Source organism: Nicotiana tabacum, chromosome 23 (genome assembly GCF_000715075.1).
Source record: "Nicotiana tabacum cultivar K326 chromosome 23, ASM71507v2, whole genome shotgun sequence".
Classification (NCBI taxonomy): Eukaryota; Viridiplantae; Streptophyta; class Magnoliopsida; order Solanales; family Solanaceae; genus Nicotiana; species Nicotiana tabacum.
In genome coordinates, this window is record NC_134102.1 from 104,435,582 (window position 1) to 104,447,678 (window position 12,097).

The window sequence follows — 12,097 nt, forward strand, 5'->3', positions numbered from 1 at the left end:
AACTCTACTAAGTTGCTTGTGACTCGTGAGATCTAAGTAACCTAGTGCTCTGATACCAACTGTCACGACCCAAAATTCCCATCTTCGGGACCGTGATGACGCCTAACATTTCACTTGCTAGGCAAGCTAACGTTAGAATATAATTAGCCATTTTTAATAACATATTAAATTAATTAATAACAAGAAAACAGATGCGGAAATAAAGTTTGAAAAAAGTGAATATTCCATAATAATCGCAATATCTAAATACCATCCCAGAACTGGGGACTTCAGAATTGCGAACATTGTGCAGTTATACTTCAAGTCTCCACTGGTAGCTGTATCTGGGCAAATCTACAGTATGCCACTGGGACCAACTTCAAAATCTGCACAAGAAGTGCAGAGTGTAGTATCAGTACAACCGACGCCATGTACTAGTAAGTGCCGAGCCTAACCTCGACGAAGTAGTGACGAGGCTAAGACAGGTCACTTACATTAACATGTACGCAATAATAATAATAACAACATCAATAGAAATAAATAAGGTAACTCATTTAAACAGTTGAAGTCAACTCGGCAGTCATAACCAATTATTATTTCAATTAATTTTCGTTGCGGCGTGCAACCCGTCCCAACAATATAATTCCTCAATAAATTTTTGTTGCGGCTTGCAACCCGCTCCAACAATATAAACTTTAAATAAATCTGTTGCGGCTTGCAACCCGATCCCCCAATATAAACTTTAAATAACTCTGTTGCGGCATGCAACCCGATCCCCCAATATATTTATTTTCATTTTCATTGCGGCGTGCAACACGATCCCCCCATATATTTTAACAACTCTTAACTATGATAAAAATACTCCAATAAATACCATGTTCAGTGAGAAACTATTAAACATCAAGGCATACAATAATTATAATTTATTTATGAAACAAACAATGACAAGTAGCAATTAATTGTGAAAATTCGGGAGAAAATAGGCAGTCTAATATTTAATATCCTAAATGTCAAGTAGAAATTAAGACACATAAATCAAATAAGCATGTGACAATTATTGAAGGAATTCAAGAATTAATATTTGACAAGGAATAGGAGAGAAATAATTATTATAACAATTAATTCATGTCTTAAAATAATTTAAGATGTTTAAATAATTAAGAAAATAATTAATTTGACAAAGTATAGGCACTCGTCACCTTGCCTATACATCTTTACACATGAAATTCACATAGCAAATAATTCAAGGGTTCCATTCCCTCAAGTCAAGGTTAATCACGACACTTACCTCGCTTTGCAACCAAATTCAAGAATCCAATAAACCTTTGCCTCGTGAATTCGTGTCTAAAATCCTCAAATCTAGTCATAAATAATTCAATATACTCAGTAAAATCGCAGGAATTAATTCCATATGAATTTACTAATTTTCGGATTAAAATCCGACATGCATCTCAAAAATTGACAGCGGGGACCATGTCTTGAATCCCGGAAAAACTTATGAAATCCGAACACCCGTTCCGATACGAGTTCAACCATATAAAAATTATCGAATTCCGACATCGGATTGGCTTTCAAATCTTCATTTTATATTTTTGGAGGATTTTATAAAAATATGATTTTTCTTCCATAAATTCACGGATTTATGATGTAAAAGAGTATAGAATCATGAAATATAATCAATATAGGATAAGGAACACTTACCCCAATATTTTTCCGTAAAAATAGCCCAAAAATCGCCTTACCCGAGCTCAAAATCTTGAATAATAAAAACTGGGATGAAATCTCATTTCGAGAACTTAAGTTCTGCTGTCCAGGAACTTCTTCTTCGCGAACGCGATAGCACCCTCGCGTTCGCGAAGCACATTTTTGTGCTGCCCCAGATTTCTTCTTCGTGAACGCAAGGTCAGTCTCGAGAACGCGATACCTTTCCAAACTTGGCCTTCGCAAACGCGGTCTCCTCTACGCGAATGCAAAGCCTTATCGCCTGGTGGCTGGCTAGGCCTCGCCCTTCTACGCGAACGCGAACGCTCTCATGCATTCGCGATGAACACTGCCCTCTACCCCTCCGCGAACGCGGTTCCCTCTTCGCGAACGCAAAGAGTAAATTTCTCCTGCCTCCAGTTCCTCTTCGCGAATGCGAGACCTCAATCGCGAACGCGAAGAAGGACACCAGACAGTGCATCAGAAAAATTCCAACAAAGTTCTAAGTCCAAAATTCGCCCCGTTAACCATCTGAAACTCACCCGAGGCCCCTAGGGCCTCAACCAAATACACCACCAAGTCCTAAAATATCATACGAACTTAGTCGATACCTCAAATTATATCAAAGAACACTAAAAATATAAATCACACATAGATTCAAGCCTAATGAACTTTGAAACTTTCAATTTCTACAAACGACGCCGGAACCTATCAAATCAAGTCTGATTGACCTCAAATTTTGCACACAAATCATAAATGACATAGCGGACCTATAAAAATTTTCAGAACTCGAATCCGACCCCGATATCAATAAAAGTCAATTTGTGGTAAAGGAAATCTTTAAACCTTTAGGCTTCTAGTTTTCGCCAACTGGCGATAATTCAAGTTAGGGACCTTCAAATTAAATTTCGGGCATACGCCCAATTCTCAAATCACGATACGGACCTACTGGAACTGTCAAAATACTGATCCGAGTCCGTTTTCTTAAAATGTTGACCAAAGTCAACTCACTTGTATTTAAGGCTTTTTTCACATTTTAATCAATTTTTCATATAAAAAATTTTCGAAAAATTATACGGACTACGCACGCAAGTCGAGGAATGATGAATAGTGCTTTTTGAGGTCTTAGAACACAGAAATAATTGTTAAATTTAAAGATGACCTTTTGGGTCATCACATATATGCAGCTAATTATCATGTATGTATATTTATATTCAAATATATTTTGTCATTGTCTGATTAGTATAGAGTTCGATCCACTAACTTAAGAGTGCACAATGTGTAGGTATTTAATTAAACCAAAGTTCAATTAGACAATATAAAGTCTCCGAGGAACTTCAACTTCAATCACTAATACTTGCAAAGTCTCCATACATTTGGTGCAATGAATTCATTTAATTGGGGATGCTCTAAATACTTTTAGAATTTAGAAAATACTATTAAAAATCCGCTAAAAACCGACCAAGCGGTAATGACCAACGTTGGTCGGTTAGAAAAAGCGACCAAAAAACCGTCCAACATGGACGGAAACAACAAACAAAATATTTTATATTTTTTTAAAATTACATACCGTAGATAAATTAGTCAACAAGTTGACCGAGCTAGTCAAAGAAACGTTTTGATTACCGACCAACTTTGGTCGGTAATGTGGGCCCAATTTTTTAAATTTTAATAATTATATTATTATTTAAAATATTTTATAAAATTTAAAGAATTTATATTTAAAATTACCGACTAAAGTTGGTCGGTTAATACAGGGGAAACATTTACCGACCAACTTTGGTCGGTATTTTTTATTTCCTGGAATATAACCGACCAAAGTTGGTCGGTTATTAGGTCAACATTGGTCAAACTTTTGAATCACTTTTATATTTACTATCTAAATAATATAAATGTAATCCGTTAACACTTTATTTTGTAATACAAATGATGAATACACTAACATATGCTATAACAAGCTATATATAGTTAAAGTATTACAATGAAGAGTGTGTGTGTGTGTGTGTGCATAAGAACACGAAGCGCTAGGGCCACATGGTCGGGTTCTTTTGGGGATAGACTTATGAAGAAGCAATAATCTAATTAGTATATATAATTGATCATCATCAAATATATCTATTTGTAAATTGATTCATCAACTTATAACTTACTTAGATGCATCGATGAATATTAAAAATAAAACGTTTGACCTATATCGATTAATAGTAAAAACAAAACGTCTCGACCTATATCGATTAATCTATGTTATGCATTATTAGTGTTGAATGAATGAAAAATAGAAGAATTAATACTAAACATATTTGACATGTATATATATATATGGATCACAAATTACAGAAACGAAAGAAGTTATTAGCATTAAGTAAACGAGTTAATAGGTCAAACATGGTCAAACTTTTAATTTGAATCACATTAATATTTACTATCTAAGTAATATAAATATAATCCGTTAACACTTTTATAATACAAATAATGAATACACTAACATATATTATAACATGCTATATATGTAGTTAAAGTAGTACAACGAAGCGTGTGTATATATGTGTGTGTATGTATATATATATATATATATATATATATATATATATATATATATATATATATATATATATATATATATACACACACACACACCACGAGGTCGAGTTCTTTTAGGGATAGACTTGTGAAGAAGCAATAATCTAATTAGTATATATAATTTATCATCAAATATATCTATTTATAAATTGATTCATCGACTTATAACTTACTTAGATGCATCGATGAATATTAAGAAACAAAACGTTTTGATCCATATCGATTAATGTAAAAAATAAAATGTCTCGACCTATATCGATTAATCTATGTCATGCATTATTAGTGATGAACGAATGAAAAATAGAAGAATTAATACTAAACATCTTTGTCATGTATATATATATATATGGATCACAAATAAAAAAAACGAAAGAAGTTATTAGCATTAAGTAAACAAGTTAATAGGTCAAATTAACGACTAAACATATTTAAAATAGAATAATATTGGTTTATCAATTGATAAATTTTTCGTACGTAGTAATGTATGCGATTGATCATCAATTACAATATAGTGTATGTGTGTGTGTATGAAATTACTCATATACTTATTTATAACTTAGAAAATTTACTTAGATAGATGCTATTATAATTTATTAAAAGTAACTAGTTAATATAATTATTTATAAAGATTATGCTTATAGTTTATAATTATTTATAATAATTGTATAGTTAAATAAAATAAATACTTATAGTTTATAATAATTTTTTTTATAGTTTATAATAATTTTTTTTATAGTTTAGAATATTTTAAGAAATAAAAACACACACAAAAAACAATTTAGTTTTTTTTTTAAAAAAAATAACCGACCAAGGTTGGTCGGTTTTTTATCAAACGATCAACACTTAATGTACCGACCAAAATTACCGACCAACTTTGGTCGGTAATTCTGAAAATAGATCTGAAATATACGGGATTCCCCCCATTTTTTCTTACCTCTCTTCTCCAAATTTTCTTAACTCCTCACTCAATACCTTCCCCTCTCCTTCTCTATATCCCTCACACAAATCCCATTCCCCACCCCGCGTCACCACCGCCCAGCTATCGCTGTCGCCGCCGTTGTCGTCGTCGTCGTCGCTGCCGCTGCTAGCCACTGCCCACCTTCCGCCTCTCCTTCTCCACCTCCTAAAAAGTCTAGGTTTGAATTACAACTTATTTCTTTTGTGTATAAATTTAATATTTTGTTAATTAGTTGTTAATTAGTTAATTAGTATTTCAATTAATTATTTAACTTTGCATTTTATTGAAATCTAGGGTTTAGGTCTTGTTTTAATTGAATTGATTACATATGGTATAAATTGAATGTTTAAGCTTGTATTGTTTTTAATAGTTTAGTTAGGGTTTAATTATTAACTTTGAATTGAATTTAGTTTTTAGGATTTGTTCTTGTGAATCGAATTTTTAGGGTATGAGTTGAACTTTTAGGATATGAATTGAACTTTTAGGATATAAATTGAACTTTTAGTTTATGTTTAAACTCTTAGGATATGAATTGAATTGAGTTTTTAGGATTTGTTCTTGTGAATTGAACTTTTAGGGTATGGGTTGAACTTTTAGGATATGAGTTAAACTTGTAGGATATAAATTGAACCTTTTGGATATGAATTGAACTTTTAGGATATAAATTGAACCTTTTGGATATGAATTCAACTTTTAGGATATAAATTAAACCTTTTGGATATGAATTCAACTTTTAGGATATGAATTGAACTTTTAGTTTATGTTTAAACTTGTAGGATATGAATTGAACTTATAGTTTATAATTAATTATATTTACTATAATTTAATTTTTGGTGTAATTAGGAAAAAATAATTATCTTGAATTAACTAAAAATAATTTAATTAATTTATAATTGTAGAATAAATTAATTTGTTCTTGTTTTATTTGTATAGATGGAACATCGTACTTGGATGTACAATAGGAACTATCCTAATCGACGGGGATTGTGGGAGGATTTTATAGAAGGGGTTGATGACTTTATTAGACATGCAATGTTACTTTCACCATACCAAAGTGAAGGAGTAATTAGGTGTCCTTGTGTCATGTGCGATTGTATGAAGTTTAAAAAATCGGAGGAAGTTAAGCTTCATCTTTATAGGAAGGGGTTTATAGAGAATTACTTTGTGTGGACTAATCATGGAGAGATTGATGGTAGCCGTGAAATATTTCATAATATGGTTGTTGGTGAAAGTAGTAGGTCGGTGGAGAATACAAATCATGATTCTAGAATTCAGGATATGGTTGCGGATGCTTTTGGGATGCACTTGGGGGGTGAGCCCAATGAAAATGTTGAACAAAATTCTAATGATGATGCAAAATATTTTTATGAACAGTTAGAGGAAGCTAGTCATCCACTACGTGAAGGAAGTCCGCACTCTGAGCTGTCTGTTGGGAGAGGGTCCAGAACTTCAGTAAAGTTATTGAAGCTCCACCTTATAGATTCCCCGGATAAGGTGTTACTCATAATTGGACGAAACAAAGTATATTTTTGGAGTTGCCTTATTGAAAAGATAATCTTCTCCGACACAACCTTGATGTCATGCATATTAAGAAGAATTATTTTGACAATTTATGCAACACAGTGATGGATGTTAAAGGTAAGACAAAAGATAACCCGAAAGCTAGAATTGACTTACAAGAATATTGCAGGCGACCTGAATTATACTTGCAGATAGCAAACAATGGTAAGGTGTTCAATCCCAAAGCAATTTACACATCCACTTTGGAGGAAAGACGACAAATTTGTGATTGGGTTACGAAATTGAAGATGCATGAGGGTTATGCGTTGAATCTAGGAAAAAAAGTAGATATGGAGGTAGGGAAGTTGAGCCATTTGAAAAGTCATGACTGTCATGTTTTCATGGAGACCTTAGTGCCTATTGCATTTTGTGGTTTGCCTGAAAGAATCTGGAAACCCATCAGAGAGATTAGTTTATTTTTCAAAGACTTGTGTTCTACCACTTTAAGGGAAGAAAACCTACTTCGGATGGATTAGAACATTCGTGTAACTTCTAGTAAGATGGAAAACATATTTCTATGTGGTTTCTTTGATATGATGGAACACCTTCCAATCCACTTTGTACACGAGGCACGACTTGGAGGGCTTGTTCAATGCAGATGGATGTATCCCTTTGAGAGGTAATATTATAAGTTTGATGTAATATTCTATTTTATTTGAATGTTCTTGGCTAACATGACATTATGTAGGACAATTGGCAAATGCAAATAATTTGTTAAGCAGAGGAATAGGATTGAAGGATCTATATGCGAAGCCTATCTTGCAAAGGAAACTGCAAAGGATCTATAGGCCCAACAGGCACACTGTCGAATGTGTGAATGATCCATTATATCCACCAATGTCCATATTCAATCAACCAGGCCGATGTTCTAAGGATGTTAGAAAGAGAAGTTTGAGTGATATGGAGTACAAGTCAGCTACACTTCATGTGTTGCTAAATTGTCCCGAAGTTGTACCATTTCTCAAGTAAGTATTGATTTATTAATTATCAAAATATAAAATTTACTGTGATTATATATTGATGCAACTACTAAAAATATTTGATGTGTCACAGTCACTTCGTGGGTCAATTTGGCCATGATGCTGTATATACGAGATTTGATACGTGGTTCAAACAGTTTGTAAGTTTATCCTGATAATGTTTTTCATATATATATATATATATATATATATATATATATATATATATATATATATATATATATATATATATATATATATATATATATATACACACACACACACACACACACACACACACACACACACACACACACACACACACAAGTTGTGCTAACTTATGAAGTTTTTTAATACTATGTAGGTAAATAATTCAAATAATGGTGTAAATCAATTTTTAAAAGATATATCTTGGGGACCTGGGCTTCAGGTCACAACAATGTCTAAGAACGTAGTGAATGGTTATAAGTTTCATATAGAGGATTGTTCTAAAAATAACAATAGCAACAACAGCGGAGTGTGGGTTCAAGGTGGTGATGGCAACCAAGTTGGAGATATTGATTATTATGGTGTGGTCAAAGAAATATTACAACTAGAATATACAGGTTGACCATATAAGAAATTGATACTCTTTAGATGCAAGTGGTTTGACCCAAATCCAATAAGAGGTACAAGAGTACACCACCAATACAACATAATTGAGGTTAATCATACGGGGGAGTATGATCGCTATGATCCTTTCATAATTGGACATAACGTTAGGCAAGTATATTATGCTCCTTATCCATTGTGGCGGAATAAGTGTGATTGGTGGGTTGTAATAAAAAATAAGCATGTAGGTAGGGTGGAAGTCGAGAATGTGTTAGATGTTGCATATCAAAACGAAATCTCAGTGTTCACCAAATAGTGAACGGTCAGTTAGAAAATGATTTGGAACATCCTGAAAGCATATTGGAAGAAGTTGATATAAATGAAGTAACAATTATAGAAAATGAGGATGAAGAATTAACTCATGAAGCTCAAACAAGTGAGGACGAAGAATTCTCGGACGAGGAACAATACGTCGATGAGGATTAAAAATTTAGGTTTTTAAAGCACTCTCGTTTATAGCTAGTTTCTTATATGTTTCAATCTAAATATGTATTATGTTATGCAGATGGCAGGCAAGGGTCAAGGTAACAATGACCCTACTAGTTCTCGGGGTCGAGAAAAGGCTAGGAAGGGAAAGAGGAGGGTAGATAATAATACTCCATCTTTTCCACCCTCTTCAGAGATGCCTATGTCTTATCCTCCACCACACGGCTATACTGAGCTACCACAACATCACGAGCCCTAAACCTTCATCTAGATACCAGGTCTTCCATCACAGGGCCATAGGACTATACGTCTGACATACAGTCCAGCTGCCTCACAGCCACGTGGATCACAACCATCTGCATCGTAGCCATCTGCATCACATCCACGTGGATCACATCCCTACACATCACAGCCACATGGATCGCATCCATCCATGTCACAACCACTCGGTCACATCCATCAATATCACAGCCACTTGGGTCGCATCCAGCTATGTCGCAGTCATATGGATTGGAATCATCTTCATCATTGACTCTATCTATTTCAAGCCTTGGCCTGCGAGACAGTAGCTCTGAGCCCCCTACATAGGCTACACATGCCTCTGATACACATACCGAGGATGATGATGAAGAGGTAATGTATTATGATCGATATGGCAGGATCATCATAGTCCCTAAGGGTGATGGGTAAGAGTTATTTGTTATTTTTGCGTCTATTATTTTGTAACGTTTTTACTAAGATATTAATGTGTCTTTATTTTTAAATTGCAGATAAGATTACGAAGATAATCACCAATGCCATCAGAAAGCTTTATGATGGCCCTTATGTGACTTGGATTGATTTCCCATTCTCGGTGAAGGAGTAAATTTTCAATCAATTTAAGGTATAAATATTCTTTTAAGCAGTTTAATAATTTATATTTATGATGTTTCCATCTAATATTTAACTTTTGAAATACATAGCAAGTGTGTATGGGAAGACCGCTATAGCGCGAAAGTGACTGCAAATTTTCATCACAAAGTCACAAGAGATTGGCGGATTATTTCTCGGATGCTAGAAAGAAGAACAAGAGGCTTGGCTGGTTACTTGAGAATTTATGGAATGATTTGCAAGGCAATGGCTTACCGCGGATTTCTTAGAGAGGAGTGAAAAAGGAAAGAAAAATCGCGCATCCGAGAAGGGAGGCTCCTTGCACATTGGAGGTGCGATCATCCTAGGGACAATAAAAAGAAGATTGGTAATTGCTTCAATTATTTTACCTTTCTAAGTATATCTATTCTGTTTATTAACTAAATTAATTTATTTTAAGAAAAGAAGTATGGGCGTTCAATAAGCCATGGTGAGTTATTCAAGGAGACACATATTGTAAAGAAAAAGAAAGAGGGGGATGAAGATAGGTGGGTCGAGGACCGGACAGAGACTGCATATGTAAGCTTTTAATTTTCTTTAAGTGTTATAATTTACTTTTATAAGAATTTTGAAATACTAATTTAATTTAAAATAATATAGGGTCGCTACCAAAGTAACGTGGAGGAATTCATTCGTAGTAATCCATCTGGTGAATTGGGCGAGCCAAGCCAACCTTCGGACGAGGATGCTGAAAGAATATGGTTGGAATCTATTGGCAGTCCAAAATGGGGGAAGGTATACGGGCTTCCTACTGAACAATTCCATCGTTATAGGTGTGGAATGCAAGGAATAGGGACTTCCTCGCAAGGTGAGTAACTTAATCGGGAGAGCCTCTTGGCTATGTGGTAGACAGTGACAACGCTCACATCCGAGCTAGAAGCGGCCAAGGAAAGAGAAAGGCTTAGAGATGCTCAATTCTTTGGCATGCAAGCTCATATCAGAACACTCCTATCTATTGGAGCTTTTCCGTTGGCCCGGTCTCGTGAGTCATCGCTAAAGGGTCGACCTCCACGTGATCGTTCCTCTCGTCCTGCTCGTGATCGTTCCTCTATACCGTCTTGTAGATTAAAGTTCATCAGACGGTGATGATGATATTGTAGAAAACACCCCTTGACCAATACTTTTATGTACTTTGAACTAGACAAATAGAACCAGTTTTGAATTAGATTAAATAATTTTGAACTTGTTGTAATTAGTTTTAACTTGGTTTTGGATTGTTATGTTTAATTGGACTTTAATTTGTTAGTTTTAAAGTATTTATTGGATGTTTGGTTGTTGTTGTTGGATATTTAGTTGTTGTTGTTGTGTTGTTGTTGTGGTTGTTGTTGTTGGATATGTGGATAGATTTGGGGTGAATTAGGGGTTTTATGAGGTGAATTGGGGTTATTGGTATGCTGGCAGGTGGTGTAGCTACCAAAACAGGTATTTTATGCCAAAATCAAACCTAGAAAACCGACCAACTTTGGTCGATAAATAATAATAAAAAAATTAATTGCATATTACCGACCAACGTTGGTCGGTTAATGAATAATGAATTCTCAGAATTCAACATTACCGACCAACTTTGATCGGTATTTTGCCTGCACTGTAATTTTTAAATTTAATTATTTAAAAAAATATATATTTTTTCAATACCGACCAAAGTTGGTCACTTTTTTTAATTTTAATAATTTATAAAAAAAATATATTTTCATTTACCGACCAAAGTTGGTCAATAATAAAAATTACAAATTTAATACACCGATCAACTTTGATCGGTAAAATTAAATTAATAAAATATATTTCCGACCAGTTTTGGTCGGTAAACCATTTACAGTATCAGATGGTCGTTTAAAGCATACCGACCAACGTTGGTAGGTAATTTCCGACCAACTTTGGTCGGTATGCCTTTTCGACTGTTAAAATACCGTCCACACATAAATGATCGCGTTTTGGTCAGTAATTGGCCATAACCGACCAACTTTGATCGGTGTTTAGCGGATTTCTAGTAGTGAAAGCTACCTAATTAAGAATTTTTAATTTACTATACCTTATTTATTAACAGTTGTATTATCTAATCCTTTTTTTTCTCCAATTCAGAAAGTAGGTAAATTTTAATTATTTTGAAAATAGTGGATCAAAAAGAAGAATCAGTAGCTTAATTAAAATGATTTGGGAGATTTTGGGTCACCACTGAGGGGTAATTTTTTTAAAGTTTGTTAATTGTAGGGGTAAATTTGGCCCGATAGTCTAACGGTAGGGGTAAATCTGACACGATAGTACAACGGAGGTTAAATGTAGACAATATCTGAAAATAGTGAGGTATATTTGGCCATTTTTCCTAAATATTTTGACAAAATAGGGTATAGGTTAAATAGCGGGGTGCAAACTATAA